The sequence below is a fragment of the Gopherus evgoodei genome, chromosome 6, assembly GCF_007399415.2.
Source record: "Gopherus evgoodei ecotype Sinaloan lineage chromosome 6, rGopEvg1_v1.p, whole genome shotgun sequence".
NCBI lineage: Eukaryota > Metazoa > Chordata > Testudines > Testudinidae > Gopherus > Gopherus evgoodei.
Genome location: NC_044327.1, coordinates 67,386,155 through 67,404,017, shown reverse-complemented (window position 1 = coordinate 67,404,017; position 17,863 = coordinate 67,386,155). Strand labels below are relative to the sequence as shown.

Here is a 17,863-nt window from a genome sequence, read left to right as displayed (position 1 = left end):
TCACCCCCATGTACCCTGCTCCCCACCACCCTCCCAGGCGCCCCCCTCACACCTATTTCCCACTGTACGGGCCACACCTGCCCCGGTGGCTACCGCATCCCCCAGGTACCCCACTCCTACTGTCTGGACCATGCACAGCCCCACCCACCCCCTCGCGCCTCCCAGGCCCTGCCGCCAGCAGCGCTGGCCGATCCCCGCCTGGGCCTGCACAAGCCTGGCTAGGCCTGCAGCCGAGACCCGTCCTCAAGCCCAGGGGAGGCGGCCTGTCCCGAGGGGGCGGTTCCGGCCCAGGCGCTCCCCTCGGGGCCGGGCTGCGCCGCTCCTGCCCCGCACCGGGCACCCAGGCAAAGGGGTCAGACCCCCGGAGAACCGGGACGGGTCGCGCCCACCACAGCCCGGGGGCCGGGGCTCCCCGTGACAGGCCGCGGTACGGAGCCGCTGGGCCCAACCGCCCCGGGATCCTCCCGAGCCAGCCACGCTACCGCGCAGCGGGGTCCGCTCCCCCGAGCCCGCCGTCCGGCCCGGGCCCTGCACTTACCCCTCCCCGGTCCCGACTCACCCGCCTCCTCCAAGCCGGGCCCGGCACCAAAGCCTGCCCCCCACCCCCGGCCTCAGTGAGAACCAGCCAGGCCAATCCCGTCCCGCTACACCGCCAGAGCCGACCAATCCCTGCCCGCGCTGCGGAGCCACCAGCCAATCCTTGCGGAGAGGGGGAGGGGATTGGAACCCATGGGGCTGCCCCGCCGCTGCCTGTTGTAGGGTTCAGGTGAGGGAAATAAAAGATTGAGCTAAGCTACACATACAACTACAGCGCTCGCTACAGCGCCACGCGTCCATCCAGAGCCACCCTCATCCCAAGAGCTGCCCGCACACACACACACACAGAGCTACACTGTTGCCTAGAACCACACACAGAGAACTGCATTCTTGCCGGGAGCCACATACAGCTGCACCCATAGGTGCTAGAACTAAGGGTGCTGCAGCATTTTCATTATACACATGGTTTACAGTTTGGTTCAATGGCTCTCAGTACCCCCACTATAAAAATTGTTCCTATCACCCCTGGCTACACCCCTCTGTTGAGATACACACAGAGCTACACTCTCCTAGAACCATGCACACACAACTATACCCCTCTCTAAAGACACACACACACACACACACACACACACACACTCTCTCTCTCTCTCTCTCTCTCTCTCTCTCCCCTCCACTCAGAGCAACAGCCACAACACAGTTACACTCTATCCTAGAGATACACACAAAGCTATGTCCTTCCCTAGAGCCAGAGATATAAAAACATAAGAACAGCCATACTGGGTCAGACCAAAGGTCCATCAAGCCCCTGTCAGTGGCCAATGGCATTTCCTCAAAGGGAATGAACAGACAGCTTATCATCAAGTGATCCATGCCACGTCACCCAATCCCAGGTTCTGGCAAACAGAGGCTAGGGGATACCATTCCTGCCCACCCTGGCTAATAGCCATGGATGAACCTATCTTCCATGAATCCATCTAGCTTTCTTTTGAACCTTGTTATAGTATTGGCCTTCACAACTGGCAAGGAATTCCAGAGGGTGACAGTGCGTTGCATGACAAAATACTTTCTTGTGTTTGTTTTAAACCTGCTACCTATTAATTTCATTGGGTGGCCCCTTGTTCTTGTTTTATGAGAAGGAGTAAATATCACTTCCTTATTTACTTTCTCTATACCACTCATGATTTTATAGACTTCTACCATATCCCCCCTTAGTCGCCTCTTTTCCCAGCTGAAAAGTCCCAGTCTTATTAATCTCTCCTCATACGGAAGCTGTTCTATACTCCTAATCATTTTCATTGCCCTTTTCTGAATCTTTTCCAATTCCAATATATCTCTTTTGAGATGGGGCGACCACATCTGCACACAGTATTCAAGGTGTGGGCGTACCATGGATTTATATAGAGGCAATATGATATTTCCTGTCTTATGATCTATCCCTTTCTTGATGATTCCCAACATTCTGTTCGCTTTTTTGACTGCCACTGCACATTGAGTGGATGATTTCAGAGAACTATCCACAATGACTTCAAGATCTCTTTCTTAAGTGGTAACAGCTAATTTAGACCCCATTATTGTATATGTATAGTTAGGATTATGTTTTCCAATGTGCATTACTTTGCATTTATCAACATTAAATTTCATCTGCCATTTTCTTGCGCAGTCATCCAGTTTTGTGAGACCCTTTTGTAGATCTCTGCAGTCTGCCTGGGACTTAACTATCTTGAGTAGTTTTATATCATCTGCAAATTTTGCCACCTCACTATTAACCCCATTTTCCAGATCCTTTATGAATATGTTAAATAGGACTAGGTCCTGTATAGATCCCTAGGGGACACCACTATTTACCTCTCTCCATTCTGAAAACTGACTATTTATTCCTATCCTTTGTTTCATATCTTTTAACCAGTTACCAATCCATGAGAGAACCTTCCCTCTTATCCCATGACTTCTTATTTTGCTTAAGAACCTTTGGTTCTGAAAACCTAAATACACTATGTCCACTGGATCTCCTTTGTTCACATGCTTGTTAACCCCCTCAAAGAATTCTAGTAGATTAGTGAGGCATGATTTCCCTTTACAAAAAACATGTTGACTATTTCCCAACAAGTTATGTTCATCTATGTGTCTGACAATTTTGTTCTTTACAATAGTTTCAACCAATTTGCCCGGTATTGAAGTGAGGCTTCCTAGCCTGTAGTTGCCAGGGTCACCTCTTGAGCCCTGTTTAAAAATTGGCATCACATTAGCTATCCTCCAGCCAATTGGCACAGAAGTTGATTTAAATGATAGGTTACAGATGACAGTTAGTAGTCCTGCAATTTCACATTTGAGTTCCTTCAGAACTCTTGGGTGAATACCATCAGGTCCTGGAGATTTATTACTGTTTAGTTTATCAATTTGTTCCAAAACCTCCTCTAATGACAACTCAATGTGGGACAGTTTTTTAGATCTGTCACCCAAAAAGAATGGCTCAGGTTTGGGAATCTCCCTCACATCCTCAACAGTGAAGACCAATGCAAAGAATTCATTTAGTTTCTCTGCAATGGCCTTATCATCTTTGAGTGCTGCTTTAGCATCTTGATCATCCAGTGGCCCCACTGGTTGTTTAGCAGGCTTTCTGCTTCTGATGTATTAAAAAAAAATTCCTATTACTTTTGGAATCTTTGGCTAGGTGTTCTTCAAATTCTTTTTTGGTCTTTCTAATTATATTTTTACACTTAATTTGCCAGAGTTTATGCTCTTTTCTATTTTCCTCATTAGGATTTATCTTCCACTTTTTAAAGGATGCCTTTTTGCCTGTCACTGCTTCTTTTACTTTGTTATTTAACCACGGTGGCTCTTTTTTGGTTCTCTTACTATGTTTTTTAAATTGAGGTATACATTTAAGTTGAGCCTCTCTTACGGTATCTTTAAAAAGTTTCCACGCAGTTTGCACGGATTTTACTTTTGGTACCGTACCTTTTAATTTCTGTTTCACTAACCTCTTCATTTTTGTGTAGTTCCCCTTTCTGAAATTAAATGCTAGAGTGCTGGGCCGCTGTGGAGTTTTCCCCACCACAGGGATGTTAAATTTGATTATATTATGGTCACTATTACCAAGTGGTCCAGCTATATTCATCTCTTGTACCTGATCCTGTGCTTCACTTAGGACTAAATCAAGAATTGCCTCTCCTCTTGTGGGTTCCAGGACTAGCTGCTCCAAGAAGCAGTCATTTAAGGTATTAAGAAACTTTATCTCAGCATCCCTTCCTGAGGTGATATGTACCCAGTCAATATGGGGATAGTTGAAATCCGCCATTATTATTTTTTTTTTATTTTAATAGACCTACACTTCTCCCTAGAGACACACAGGGAGCTTCACTTCTCCCCCACACACAAAGAACTACACCCTTCCTTAGAACCTCACTCACACAGAGGCCTGATCTGTATACACTAAGAAGTAAGGTCAGTATATTTATATTGCTCAGGGGTGTGAAACATCCGTGTCCCTGAGCGACGCAATTAAACTTGCCTAACCCTCTGGTGGAGACAGCACTAGGTCAATGGGAGAATTCTCCTGTCAACTGAGCTGCCACTTCTCGTGGAGGTGGAGTACCTATGCCAATGGGAGAAGTCTTCCTGAGTGTCAGCATAAGTAGCGTCTTCATCGAAGCGCTACTGCAATGCAGCAATGGAGCTGTGCCGTTGCAGCCTTTTAAATGTAGAAAAACCCAGAGCTACTCACCTTCCCAGAGCCACAAAGATAGAGCTACACACAAGGAGAGATCTACTTCCCTTCCTAGAGTCTTTCTCACCCCACACAAAGCTACACCCCTCCCTAGAACCACACACATGCAGTTATAATGCTCCTTAGAACCACACACACACAGCTACACCATTCTCTAGAGCAACATGCACAAACAAAGCTACTACACTCCTCCCCCAGAGCTATGCACCAGAGATACACCCCTGTGTAGACCCATACACATACAGCACTACACCCCTCCCTGGACAAAAATCATTGGTTCTCAAACTTTTGTATTAGTGACCCCTTTCACATAGCAAGCCTCTGAGTGTGATCCCCCTTATAAATTAAAAACACTTTTTAATATATTTAACACCATTATAAATGCTGGATGCAAAGCAGGGTTTGGGGTGGAGGCTGACAGCTTGTGACCCCTCAGTTAATAACCTCACAGCCTCCTGAGGGGTCCTGACCCCCAGCTTGAGAACCCCAGACATAGATGCACAGTGCTACATTCCTCCCCAAGAGCTACACAGGGCTACACTAGAGTCCCCACTGCACAGCTCTATACCCCTGTCCAGAGTCACTCACACAGCTACACACCATTCTACAGAGCTATACTCCTCCCCTAGTGCTGCACCCAGACATAGAGCTACAACCCTCCATAGAGACACACAGACAGAGACCACCCCTCCTCAGAGACACACACACACAGAGCTGCATTCCTCCCTGGCCCCTCCACAATTAGCACACAGACACATACAGCAGTATCTGAGTGTCTGTTGCAGTGACAATTTGTCAGTTTGACAGTTTGACCATGTGCTTGATTGTTTGTTTGAAAAGTGTAAATTGGGAGTGCTTTGTTCCAGGTGCGCCTTGAGTGGGTCTGACTGTTATAAGAAGGCAGTCAGCAGCGAACCAGCTGAGTGGCAAACAGCAGAGGCTAACAGAGGGAGTTTACCTTGGGAGAGCCCACTGAGACTTTCATCTTGTGTGCTTCTGTGAGTTGCTGCAACAGCTGAGGAAGCTCCTAGAAGGAAGAAATTATGGAAGGTGAGCGTTCAGCTGTTGTAACCTGCACAGGTTGTGCCATGTTTGTCTTTCTTCCACAGGACAGAAGCAACTTTGTCTGTACAAAGTGCAAGCTGGTCTCCATATTGGAAGAGAAGGTTCGAGGTCTGGAGAAACAAATATTGACCCTGCATTGCATAAGAGAAAATGAAGATTTTCTGGACAGACATCAGGATATGCTTCTACGGGCACAACGTTCTGAAGAATCGGAGCAGGTTGCACAGAGGGGACAGAGGGACGGTGAAGAAATTTGGCAGCATGTGACCTCCAGAAGAAGAAGGAGGAGCATCCTTGTATCAGCAATGGAGATACAGGTGGGCAATCGTTTTCATGTTCTCTGCACAGGTACTAATGTGGAGAGTGGACTAGATGATACATCTAAAGGAAGGGAGCAGAAGGAGACTCCATCACTTGGAAGGCATGAGGTGCCCTGTCCTAGGGATAGGGGTTCCACGACCACCACTCCCAAGAGAAGGAGGCGGGTGGTGGTGGTCAGGGACTCCCTCCTCGGGGGACTGAGTCATCTATCTGCTGCCGTGACTGAGAAAAACGAGAACTCCGCTGCTTGCCAGGAGCTAGGATTCACGATGTGACAGAGAGCCTGCTGAGACTCATCAAGCCCTCGGATCGCTACCCCTTCCTGCTTTTCCATGTGGGCACCAATGATACTGCCAAGAATGACCTTGAGCGGATCACTGCAGACTACATGGCTCTGGGAAGAAGGATAAAGGAGTTTGAGGTGCAAGTGGTATTCTCGTCCATCCTCCCTGTGCAGGGAAAAGGCCTGGATAGAGACCGTTGAATTATGGAAGTCAACGAATGACTACACAGGTGGTGCTGGAGAGAAGGCTTTGGATTCTTTGATCATGGGATGGTGTTCCAAGAAGGAGAGCTAGGCAGACAGAGATGGGCTCCACCTAACAAAGACAGGGAAAAGCATCTTCGCAAGCAGGCTGGCTAACCTAGTGAGGAGGGCTTTCAACTAGGTTCACTGGGGGAAGAAGACCAAAGCCCTGAGGTAAGTGCGGAAATGGGATACTGGGAGGAAACACAAGCAGGAGAGTGCAAGAGGGGAGGACTCCTGTCTCAGACTGAGAAAGCGGGACAATCAGCAAGTTATCTTAAGTGCCTATACACGAATGCAAGAAGCCTGGGAAACAAGCAGGGAGAACTAGAAGTCCTGGCACAGACAAGGAACTATGATGTGATTAGAATAAAAGAGACTTGGTGGGATAACTCACATGACTGGAGTACTGTCATGGATGGATATAAACTGTTCAGGAAGTATAGGCAGGGCAGAAAAGGTGGGGAAGTTGCATTGTATGTAAGAGAGGAGTATGACTGCTCAGAGCTCTGGTATGAAACTGCAGAAAAACCTGAGAGTCTCTGGATTAAGTTTAGAAGTGTGAGCAACAAGGGTGATGTTGTGGTGGGAGTCTGCTATAAACCACCCAACCCCAACCCAGGGCCCACTGCTCAGCCGGAGCCTTCACCCCCTCCCACACCCCAACTCCTTGCCCCAGCCCAAAATCCCCTCCTGCACCCTGAACCTCTCATTACTGGCCCCAGCCCAGAGCCCGCACCCCCAGTTAGAACCCTCACCCCAACACCCTGCCCCAGCCCAGTGAAAGTGAGTGAGGGTGGGGGAGAGCAAGCCATGGAGGGCAGAGGAATGTAGTGAGTGGGGGGCAGGGCCTCGGGGAAGGGGTGGGGCAGGAGTGGGGCCTCAGGGAAGAGGCGGGGCTAGGGTATTCGGGGTTTTGTGCAACTAGGAAGTTGGCAACCCTGTGGGGAGAGACAGGCTGAGAGGCACTCCTTACAGCTCTAACCAGGGAGTTGCATCTACCTCTGACAGACACCTGAGGTTTCTGTCTCTTTTACAGTTTGCCAACACTGGTATAGCTTGTCTTCTGGTACCACTGAGAACAGTCTGGATCCATCCTCTCTGGAACCCCCTTTCAGGTAATTGTAAGCAGCTATGAAATCCCCCCTCATTCTTCTCTTCTGCAGACTAAACAATCCCAGTTCCCTCAGCCTCTCCTCATAAGTCATGTTGTCATAAACAGATAAGTAAGAGTTATCTATCTTACTTACTTATAAGAAAAGACTCTGTTGCTAAGCAACCCTAAGGAGGCAACAAAGAAGCAGCTTTTCAGGCAGTAAACAGCAGAGGGCGCCCCAACACAAGAAAACAGAAACAATGACTGCCAAGGACACCCTGAAACAGGAACGGGCAAAACTGGAGGCAGAGGCACAAATCAAAGACGCAGACCACAAGGGAGACATGGAAAAGAAACAAAAAGAACTAGAAATAAAACAGAAAGAGATGGAACTGAGAGAAAAAGAAATGGAGCTGAGAGAGAAAGAGAGGCGGCCCAGAAAAGAGAACAAGAAGACAAAGAGGCAGCCCACAGAAGACAGATAGAACTCCAGAGGGAGATCCACCAGCAGGCCCTGGCATTAGAACAGGCTAAGCAGAAGAACACAGCCAATCCTAGCAACCCTTCGCCAGTTATTGTTCCACATCACAAGAAATTTCCCACCTACAAGGCAGGTGATGACACAGAGGCCTTCCTAGAAAATTTTGAAAGGACCTGCCATGGGTACAGCATCACAGAAGACCAGTACATGATAGAGCTGAGGCCACTGCTCAGTGGACCCCTAGCAGAGGTGGCAGCTGAAATGCCTAAGGAGAACATGAATGATTATAAACTTTTTCAAACCAAGACCAGAATCAGAATGGGGCTAACACCTGAGCATGCCCCTCGGAGGTTCAAACCCCTAAGGTGGAAACCAGATGTGTCATTCACCTGACACGCCTACCACATTGGGAAGAATTATAATGCCTGGATATCAGGAGCCAATGTTAAATCTCTGGACGACATGCACCTCCTAATACAATTGGAACAGTTCTTAAAGGGTGTTCTGGAGGAAATAGAGAGGTACATCCTAGATGGGAAGCCCAAAACTGTCACCAAGGCAGGGGAGATTGGAGCCAGATGGGTGGAAGTGGCAGAAAAGAAAAGAGGTACTATCAAGGGGAGCGAGTACCACAGGGGGCCCACCGACAATAAACCCTATACCCGAGGGCAACCCAAGACCCCACCTACAACCCAAGGAAAGCCACCGCCGCCCTATTCTCTCACCTCACCAATCTCCAGTAACCCACCTCGGCCCAGTGACCAGTCAGCTGGGCGATGCTTCAAGTGTAATGAACTGGGACATATAAAGGCCAACTGCCCCAAGAACCCCAACCGAGTGCAGTTCATTACACCACCATCACACCAAAGATCCCCAGGCCCAGATGCCTCTCAAATACCCTCGGAGCGAAGGGAAATTTTGAGAGTGGGCGGAAAGAAGGTTATCGCATGGAGAGACACGGGGGCACAAGTGTCAGCTATCCACCAATCCTTAGTGGACCCCAAATTCATCAACCCAAAGGCCCAAGTGACAATTTACCCCTTCACGTCACAAGCTGTAGACTTGCCTACAGCTCAACTGCCTGTGCAGTACAAAGGCTGGTCAGGAATGTGGACTTTTGCAGTCTACGACAATTATCACATCCCCATGCTACTGGGGGAAGACTTGGCCAACCATTCCCACCCACTTGGCCAAATTTCCCAAGAGGGTTGGAATGGTTACACGCAGCCAAGCCAGGCAAGCTTCCAGACCCATCCCTGTTCCTGAGCCGTCCACAGGGGCCCCGTCTGTGTTAGCAGAGACCCAGACAGAGGTAGTGGACCCGGATCCCCTGCCAACGACTGCAACAGTCACAGTACTTCCAGTCCCAGACTCGGACCTGGAAACGCAACCAGCACCAGAACCATTGCTAGCACTGATGCCAGCGCTTGCAAACGCATCTTCAACCTCAACGCCAGAGGGCGCCAGCGAGCCTGAACTGGCAGAAGCAGCAGATAACCATACCCAAGAGGCTCAGCCCGAGCCTGGAATACCACCTGGTGCACCAGCGGAGAGCGGTTCACCAGCCACGAAAACAACTCCATCACCTACATCGCTTCCCGAGGGACCAAACCCAAGTCCATAGTCTAAGGAAGAACTGGTGTCTCCAGCCTCCAGGAAACAGTTCCAGCCTAAGCAGGAAGCAGATGATAGCCTTCAGAAAGCTTGGGTGGCGGCACAGAGCACCCCACTGCCTCTCAGCTCTTCTAACCGATCCCGGTTTGTTATAGAACAAGGGCTTTTATATAAGGAGACTCTTTCTGGTGGACACCGGGAAGACTGGCATCAACAAAAACAGTTGGTGGTTCCAACTAAGTACGGGGGAAGCTCTTAAGCTTAGCCCATGATCATCCCAGTGGCCATGCTGGGGTGAACAGAACCAAAGACAGGTTGGGGAAGTCCTTCCACTGGGAAGGGATGGGCAAGGATGTTGCCAAGTATTTCCGGTCTTGTGAGGTGTGCCAAAGAGTGGGAAAGCCCCAAGACCAGGTCAGGGCCCCTCTCCAACCACTCCCCATAATAGAGGTCCCATTTCAGCAAGTAGCTGTGGATATTCTGGGTCCTTTCCCAAAAAAGACCCCCAGAGGAAAGCAGTACATATTGACTTTCATGGACTTTGCTACCCGATGGCCGGAAGCAGTAGCTCTAGGCAACACTAGGGCTAAAACTATGTGCCAGGCCCTAATAGACATTTTTGCCAGGGTAGGTTGGCCCTCTGATATCCTTATGGATTCAGGGACAAATTTCCTGGCAGGGACCACGAAAGAACTGTGGGAAACTCATGGGGTGAATCACTTGGTTGCCACCCCGTACCACCATCAAACCAATGGCCTGGTGGAAAGGTTTAATGGAACTTTAGGCCATGATCCATAAATTCATGAATGAACACTCCAATGACTGGGACCTAGTGTAGCAGCAGTTGCTCTTTGCTTACAGGGCTGTACCACATCCCAGTTTAGGGTTTTCATCGTTTAAGCTTGTGTATGGCCACGAGGTTAAAGGGCCATTACAGTTGGTGAAGCAGCAATGGGAGGGGTTTACATTCTCTCCAGGAACTAACATTCTGGACTTTGTAAGCAACCTACAAAACACCCTCCGACACTCTTTAGCCCTCGCTAAAGAAAACCTAAAGGATGCTCAGGAAGAGCAAAAGGCCCGGTATGATAGACATACCAGAGAGCGTTCCTTCAAGGTAGGAGACCAGGTTATGGTCTTGAAGGTGCAACAGGCCCATATGATGGAAGCATCATGGGAAGGGCCATTCACAGTCCGAGAGCACCTGGGAGCTGTTAACTACCTCATAGTATTTCCCAATTCCTCCCTAAAGCCCAGAGTGTACTACGTTAATTCTCTCAAGCCCTTTTATTCCAGAGACTTACAGGTTTGTCAGTTTACAGCCCAGGGAGGAGATGACGCTGAGTGGCCTGACGGTGTCTACTATGAAGGGAAAAGTAACGGTGACGTGGAAGAGGTGAATCTCTCCACATCCCGGGAACGTCTGCAGCGGCAACAGATCAAGAAGTTAATGCACTCTCCCGTGAAAGTTTCCCAAAATCAACTGGTTAAAAATTGTCCTTACAATGTGAAAAATCTTGTAGTTGTACATAATTAGTAGCATATGCAAGGGTGCATGTGTTTATTGATCTGTTTATTCTAGAGTTCTAGGGAGAAATCACTGCCAGTGTGGTTCCACTGGGGCGTGTCATAAACTGCCAGTGTGATTTGGGGGGCGTGTCATAAACAGATAAGTAAGAGTTAATAGAACAGAAGTACTTCACCTCTCTTTTGCCTGTAAAGGGTTAACAAGATGAGCCAGGCTGTCACCTGACCAGAGGACCAATCAGGGGACAGGATACTTTCAAATCTTGAGGGAGGGAAGTTTGTGTGTGTGCTGTTAGTTTTTGGTTGTTGTTCACTCTGGGGGCTCAGAGGGACCAGATGTGCAACCAAGTTTCTCTCCAATCTCTCCGATACAGGCTCTTATAAGTTCAGAATAGTGAGTACTAGGTAGATAAAGCGAGTTAGGCTTATGGTTGTTTTCTTTATTTGCAAATGTGTATTTGGTTGGAAGGAGTTCAAAGGTATGTTTGGCTGGAAGGAGTTCAAATTTATATTTTGCTGAAAGGATTTTAATTTGTACTTGAATACTTAGGCTGGGAGGGTATTCCCAGTGTCTATAGCTGAAAGACCCTGTACATATTCCATCTTAAATTTACAAAGACAATTTTTATTGTTTTTTCTTTCTTTAATTAAAAGCTTTTCTTGTTTAAGAATCTAATTGTTTTTTTTATTCTGGTGAGACCCCAGGGGACTGGGTCTGGATTCACCAGGGAATTGGTGAGGAGAAAGGAGGGAAGGGGGAGAGAGAGGCTAATTTCTCTCTGTGTTAGGATTACTGTCTCTCTCAGGGAGAATCTGGGAGGGGAAGAGAGAAGGAGGGGGGAAGATGCATTTTCCTCTCTTGTTTTAAGATTCAAGGAGTTTGAATCACAGTGATCTTCCAGGGGAAGCCTGGGACAGGCAACGGTGGGGGAAAGGGTTTACTTTCCTTGTGTTAAGATCCAGAGGGTCTGGGTCTTGGGGGTCCCCGGGCAAGGTTTTGGGGGGACCAGAGTGTACCAGGCACTTGATTCCTGGCTGGTGGCAGCGCTACAGGTTCTAAGCTGGTAATTAAGCTTAGAGGAATTCATGCTGGTGCCCCATCTTTTGAACGCTAAGGTTCAGAGTGGGGAATTATACCATGACACATGTGCTCCAGCCACCTACATGAGTTAGAAGTCTGTAGGCTTGAGCACGCTAGTCACTGAGGTTGCTGCAGCACAGAGAAGGCTATAGGCTTAACTGGAGTCAATCCGCTGTTACTGATGCGGTTTAGTGACACTTGGTGGCAATTGTTGGGCTAATGAAGTAATTATCTTAGTAATGTGGAAGATATATAATTGGGAGGAAGAGGAAGTAAGAGGAGTTTAGAGTGAGCTGGGTGGAGGAGTGACAAGTTCCTCTTTCTGCATATTTATACTATGTCTTGTAAATTTGGTAACTGAGGATTAAGGATATATGTGGTAAAAAAGGAACAGGCTACATGTGTTTTTGACTAGGAAACCATGAAAATAGGCTAGGCAGTACTGCTCACAGTATCCCCTGTGACTCTCCCCAGATAGTTTCTTGCATTTCTTGTGCTTAATGCCTGCTATGGATGTGTCTGGTTTTTCTGTTTTGTTTCTGTTTTTTCTCTCTAACTGCAACATATCTGAAGGACACAACCAACTTTTTCAGTCTCAATTTTAAAAACCCTGTTTAAAAACAATTAATCACTTTTTAATCTCTTCCCCTTGTTGCAGTTACTGCTGTATCTCTTAACCTGTAAATCCCAGGCACTCAACGCAGGCCTTTAAAAATGAATGGAAAAGATCCTAAATTAAGGTTATGATAACAGCTAAAATGGGGAAGACAGAGTTTGTTGTCATCTTTAGAACGTTCACGTGTGAGGCTACAAATGATAGTGCAATTCAGATTTTTTCCTTACCTAAAATAAATTGGGGATATTCTATATCTTATAAGCATAACTAAGAAAATTAATGTTTTCACTAATTAATTGTGGACATAAGCCCTAAACCTGAAATGACATAGGACTAGTTCTTAAACATATATAACAATTTTTTTTTGTCATGAGTTTCAAGACTTTGTACTTTCAATCATGTTCTCATGTAACCACCAGGGTTGTACAGGCCAGAAGTAAATTTGGTCCTAAAATGAATTATTCATTTTTTTTATTGAGGAGTACAACTGAGGGAAATGACTGCGGCTACACTATTTTTTACTGAGCGAGAGATTAAGTGAGTCTTTGTTCTTTTAAACAGGTTAAGGGAGTCTTCTTTTTTTTTTTAAAGGTGTTTTAGCAACAATAAGCAGTTTTCCAGTTTGAGTCTGGCAATTCTTCTTTCATTTGAAAGACCTTGCAAAAGTTTGACTTAGGTGATAATTTTGAATTAATTGTCAATGAGTTTCAGTCTTAGAGTTTGATGTATTTCAAGAGCTGGATCATGTCATGTCATTGTTGCCGGCAGATAACTGCCTGAGGCCAAGCAACAGCGGGGGGGTCCGTTGCCTGGTGTGCCGCGCCAATAAACACACCAGGGTGGAGAAGCAAACCAAGTTTATTTGAGATTTAAAAGTGGTGCAGGGAGATTGACTTAGATCAAGCACACCTAAAACAAGCAGTCTGTTTCTTTATATTCATGAGAACTTTTCTCACTGACTAGCAATCCCCCGTTTCCCCTTCCTTCTTCTCCTTCCTCCCCCTGTAGCAATTACGTAAGCGCAGGTGCATTAAGTAATTTTGGCCGCGGCAGCTTGTTAGTAAGTTTTCCTTCTGCAAGTTATTTTGTCCTTCTGCTAAAGGTGCACAGGCCTTATTATTTTTGCTTTAGACCAGTTAGAACTGTTGCAACTGATAACAGCTGTTACACTTGGCCTTTTAGGTCGATTAAAGTTCAAACATGGAGGGACTCTTGTCTGCTGAGGCTTAAAACCAGGAAGGCTCCATACTCTTGTGGCCTTCCATCCTCCTGAGTTACGTAGGGTTATGCTTAGTGACACCAACAACTCCCTCCTTTGAGAATACTTAACAAACTTTTGGCTGAGTGTTTTTACATTTAAAGGATAACATGTGATTAAGCTTTAGGGAGCTGGAGTGCTTTACAGCAAGCAAGCAAGAGAAGAGTAACAATACACAACACCACACCAGTGAGCAGGAGGTGAACAATGCCTTTTCCTAGTTTTTCCAGGTTGAGTAACCAGCCCCAGAGGGAATCAGAAAGAGTAGGTTTTTTTTCCTGGGCCTTTTACTGTTTAAAAGCCTGTTTGGCTGACAGGATGTGCTTGTTAATATCCTGTGCGCTTTCTGGGACATAAGTACAGCATTCATCCCCTATAAGGGCGCACACCCAGCCCTGGGAAGCCACACTTCCACCCGGGAAGTGTTCAAGTATGTCTCCATGATTACAGATCAGATGATATTCTTGATGCGTCTGTAAGGGCAGTGGGCTAAGTCTGGTACTTAAGATTACTTCAAATGGCCATTAGCTGGTCATTTAGGAAATTGCGAATTTTTAAACATACTAGATTTTACTGCAATGCTTTTTTAGCCTTAGTTATATTTAATACTATTTTTTTTGGTGTAGTACTATAATACACCTGTTATTTAACTATTTTTAGGTACTGTTAAAAGGCATTTTTATTAATAGCATACATTATTAGTTACTGGAATGGTTTTAATACGGGTAAAATTTTTAGTAGCAGAACAAACTTTTTGGGTACTTGTTATTTAAAATTTAATTAGAGAGAGATATATATGCTGAAGGATTTATTTAAAACACAGGGCTCAGCCTGTAGAATAAACCCCAAAATTTAATTAATATTACATTTTTAAACATGGGTCCCACAAATGTCCTTTTACCAGTGTATAATTTTTTGTTTTTTACCAGGGTTAGTTTTTAATGTCCTTTTTAGTTAGGAATTTCTGGACTTTGGCAATTTCAGTGGAGCGAGTGTTTCTTTTTTTTTTTTTAAAACAGTTGTGGTGCAGCATTTTTGTACTTTTTTTTTACTGTCCAGAAGGCACAGTGGAGCTAGAAGGTGAAATAGGCTAATTATTAGTAGGAGAATTCTTCCGAGGTGGAGGGGTCTTTTTGCAGTGAGAATCTTTGGTTCAAGCAGTCAGTCTTTGGCACTTTACAGCGGTGTTGGTAGGTAGCAGGACTTAATAAGGGCCTTTTCAGCATGGAGCCAAAGCAGTCTTTTATTGGTGGACCTTTACATTAATTCCGTCTCCTGGTTCCAAGGAGTGGCAGGGCTGCTAGGGTCTTTGGGTAGCGCTTTTTTACCTGTGAGAAAAGAAACTTAACACATTTCATTAGTGCCTGGCAATGTTTTGCAAATTTCATAGCTGCGTGGGCAAATCCAAGCTCTTCTTTTTCTGGTTGTTAGCCAAGTTTTAACTGTGAGCAGTGTCCTTGAATGGAGTCAGTGTTTTATTTATAGCCTGAGCTTGCTATTTTATTTATTTATTTTTTTTAGTTAATTTATTTAGTTTTTTGTTTTTTGTTTTTTTTTGGCTTTTTTTAACCTGCAAAGGAAACTTTTATTTTTACTTATATACTTTTTTTTTAACAATGAAGACATAAACATTGTTATTATACAGTAATTAGTCTTATTATTTAATATATGCCACACACACCCTTTTACTAAAATAACTTTATTACAGAGCTTTGGAGCAACAAGCCAGGACAAGCACATCCACTTTGAGGAGTTAACTTAATACAACTTTTAGTTCAATAGCCTTGCACCATCCCCAGCCCTTTGGCTAGAAATCTGAGGTAGCCAGAAAGATTCCATGTACAATATGGGGAGTGGGTTAACTTTTTATGTCTTTGTTTTTAAAGACTGTTGGTATGCAAATTTTAACAACAATTTTTGCAATTAACAGTTTGGCCAATGAAATTTTTTTTTTAAACTTAAGGAAATGCATTAGACTTTAGTATATTATATTTTTTTGATTTATTTAAACATTTTGTATTTTAAATTGAACAAAACAAATATTTGCATTTTAATTTAACTTTTTTGTTTGATTTTAAACTAGACTATTTTATAAAAATATTAAACACAAAAATTTCGGCCACAAGACAAACACCACAAGACAGAACATAGAACACAAAACATAATTTTTATTGTGCCAGTAAATGCATGGTATGTTGAATGCTGTTCAGCTGGCATCAGTTTTTTTTGATTATTTGAAAGACAAAAAAACAAGAGGTCTACCCACCCTTTCTGGGCAGACAATTATTACTTGAAATATACAAATACTTTTGTTGGCTTCAGGCAAAACAGAGGAATTACCCCATAGTTTCTTGTATTTGTTTTATAGGCAGCCCAGGTTTTTAATTACATAACACTGTATACATTTTTTAGCTAATTTAACTAAATTGTTTATAGCCACACCAAATGATTGCAATTCAATAACTTCTTTGCCTGAATTTATTTACAAACATTTTATAGACACCAAAAACTTTTTTTTTTTAGCATTTTTACAAAGTTCAACTGCCGTTTTTTTTAGCAACTACAGAGTTAACTTTTTACTTTTTTTTAAATTACTTGCTTGTTTCTCAACAGCTACTTTTATTAACTTAAATTACCATTTTAAGTAAGTCCTGGGTATTTGAAATTTTCATGCTTACACTTACTGACTTTTTTTTTTACTACACTTTTAAAGTTTTTTAACCTGCTTTTTAATTTTTTTTTTGTTGTTGCCTGCTTGCCTGGGCCCGATCCTGCTTTTCTTGCTGAACCGTCCCTTCCATGGGCACCAACTTGTTCCACTACTAGTTTAGCTAGGAGGGTGGGCTTCTTATTTAGCCCCCACCCCTCCTGGTCTTTTCTCTTAAACATTTTTACTTACAAGACTCCCCGAGTCCTTCTTCATGAGGCTTGCCACCTGGACAAAAACACATGGCCCATTGGGCAAAGGCCATTTACTTAACATATAATTTAAAGGACTATTCTTAGAGGGTTTACCCAGAGACTTATTCATCTGTTTGACACTTAAACAGAAAAGAGAATTACACAGAGAGCAGAGGGAATTACAGTCTAAGCCAGACTTTTTCACTTTTATACACTGACCGCTACAGGGGACGGGACAGAAGGATCTCCATTTACCCTCAGAACTTTTTTGCACACATGGCTTCCACTCCGAGGAATTACGAACAAGAGGTTCAGTTCTGTCCACACTCCTAATGCCCAAATGAACAGAGCAAAAAAAAACAACAGTAACCGGTTAAACAGAACAGAACCAGAACCAGATAGCGTTTTCTTATTCTATTAGGACTCACTTTTACTCATGGAGTTTTTAACATATAACACCAACAGTACCAAGCAAAGCAAACGCAAAATAACAAGGGTAAAACAAATAGATGGTGTAAATTCTGCAGGGCTCCCCCCTTCTTAATTGCTCACCAAACTGTGACAAATTTCTGTTACCAATCTATCCCTCATGTCAGGTGATCAGGCTGACACTACAGGATCGTTGGGGGAAGATAAAGAAAACACACCATATAACTGAATTTTAAAGGTTTATTAATAAAATAATAAAACAACAACGGAGAGTGTTGGGAACGCTCCCTCATCACTCAGGAAAACATTAATGCCCCAAGCCCCTTTCATACCCACACACGTACGTCCAGACTGGCCACTTCTGTGTATAATGTTCAGAGAAGGGGGGAGAGGTGGACTGGAGAGTATCCTGTATACAGCTTGTCCAGAATTTCTAACATGCTTCCGCTTTTTGGAGGGCTGTTCTCTTGCACCCTGGAATCTTCTGCAGCGTCTCTTTCAGAGATTCCAGTCCAGGTCTGCTGCCTGTGGCTTCTTCAGTGTCACCAAGCCACACTGGCTCCGGGGTCACAAAGGCACACTGTTGGATCTTACTGGACAGTTAAGCTTTGCAAATGTAATCTTAGTTCTGTAACTTGTATTGCTTTTGGTTCGCCTTTGTCTATATTTTTTTTCTTTACA

The 17,863-nt window shown here is 44.9% G+C and overlaps 1 protein-coding gene across 6 annotated transcripts in view; it reads right to left on the bottom strand.

Annotated features, from left to right (window-relative positions):
* The window catches only part of PJA2 (praja ring finger ubiquitin ligase 2), a 78,225-nt gene extending 77,607 nt beyond the window's left edge, over positions 1-618 (bottom strand). For 2 of the 6 annotated variants that reach the window (XM_030565693.1, XM_030565697.1), the window contains exon 1: positions 560-578. The gene's annotated coding sequence lies outside the window, so the exon portion shown is untranslated. Of the gene's footprint in view, positions 1-538 lie in introns of all 6 variants that reach the window. The other 4 variants (XM_030565695.1, XM_030565698.1, XM_030565692.1 and 1 more) reach the window with 4 other exon arrangements.
* Between the last annotated feature and the right edge of the window lie 17,245 nt (positions 619-17,863).